This window comes from Aethalodelphis obliquidens, unplaced genomic scaffold, assembly GCF_003676395.1.
Source record: "Aethalodelphis obliquidens isolate GAN/ISIS:26980383/991018 unplaced genomic scaffold, ASM367639v1 scaffold82, whole genome shotgun sequence".
NCBI classification, from domain to species: Eukaryota; Metazoa; Chordata; class Mammalia; order Artiodactyla; family Delphinidae; genus Aethalodelphis; species Aethalodelphis obliquidens.
The window spans coordinates 1,349,756-1,351,194 of NW_020838026.1; the positions used below are offsets into that span (position 1 = coordinate 1,349,756).

A 1,439-nucleotide genomic window follows, 5' to 3' on the forward strand; every position below is an offset into this window, starting at 1 on the left:
TTAAAATAGAAACCCGTAGCAACCTATGCTAAGCAAATAGTGGGATAAACAGAGTAAGATCTGATCTCATCTTGTATCAATCTTCTGGAAAGACCCAAGAAACGGTGCTGGTGCAAAGCTCTCTGAGATGAGAAAATCACGATTCAAGGCAATGCAATGCCTGTGTCGTCTACTCCCAGAAACCTAGGTTCTTTCTTTTGCAGAGTTTAGCATTTTACTATCCTTCTGGCTCTTCTTCCTTCCTCAGACTTCCCTTCTCTTCCTTCTTGTCTGTCCATCGCCCATCTCTCAAACTGGATTCATCCTCAGTTCTCCATTGTGAATTCTTCATTCTGCTCCGCACATTTTCAATAGTACTTTTTTTCTCTGACATGTTAGAGTAGCTTCCCTGACAAATGTTTTTTCTCTTTAATTTTCAGGCAGCCTTTTAAGATCTTTTCATGCTGATAATTAAAAACAACAGTAGGTGAAAGACACCTTTTCCCCAATGGATGAAATTTCCCAAATATTTGGACATGAAAAATTAAATCTAAATTCTATGTGGGAGAAGAGTCATAATTGCGTAATCTGTTATAAAAATAAAAGTATACTCTGGTTTCTCTTCAGATCGTATAAATCTTTCGCTATTTACTAAAGATTTCCGTGGAGAGGAACAATTCTGAGTCTTTACCCAATTTTTTGAGGCCTTACTCTTGTGAGGCAAAAAAAAAAAAAAAAAAGAAAATTAAAAGTTCCCAGTGACATGAGGAAGCAGAGAAGGGCTAAAACCACTAAAACACACAATTTTATAAAATTTAGAGAAAAAATTCATGATTAGGAGACATTTATCAGATCACTTATTTTGTCACATTTTTTGGCAGATCAACCTGCACATGGCAACATCTTTAGACAAATAAAAATGAACTACATGGGGCACGAACACACTTGTGAAGATGGTGACAATGACACCCATCTCCCTTCTGGTCTCAGTCTGCTCAGCCTCTTCTCCCATGGAGAAGGAACCTGTCGGATGGGGACCTGAAATGTTGCTAGCGTGGAGCACGGACCTTGGATCCGAGCTCTCTGGATGAGATGCTTCTAGGCATCCTCTCTGCAGGGCCCTAATCAACCCCCTGCCTCTTAAGACCCCCTCCTTCTCCCCCAGGGTCCTCCAACCAAAGAGTAGGCACTTCATCTTCTCTGTGAGTGCAGGAGAGTGTCAGCTGGTGCGAACGTGTCTCCTGGGCTTACTTGTATGTATGTGCTCTTCTTAAAGGGACTCTAACTTCAGAATCTAGATGGAACCAGGTGTGTGATATTGGACAGTGAGGTGACTGGGGCAGTCACCTCACTGTACCAGCAGGGAGAAACCAGTGTTCTCCCCTTTGGCCTCCTGCTTCTAACCTGGGCAATAAGGAGAGGAAAAGATGAAGGCTTAAGAAGAAAGGTACCCGGGGTAC

The 1,439-nt window shown here is 42.1% G+C and overlaps 1 non-coding gene across 1 annotated transcript; it reads left to right on the forward strand.

Moving 5' to 3' along the window:
• The first annotated feature begins 586 nt into the window (after positions 1-586).
• LOC113612827 (U5 spliceosomal RNA) lies at positions 587-702 on the forward strand. Its single transcript, XR_003429982.1, has one exon. It is a non-coding gene; the product is annotated as a U5 spliceosomal RNA (small nuclear RNA).
• The last annotated feature ends 737 nt before the right edge of the window (positions 703-1,439 follow it).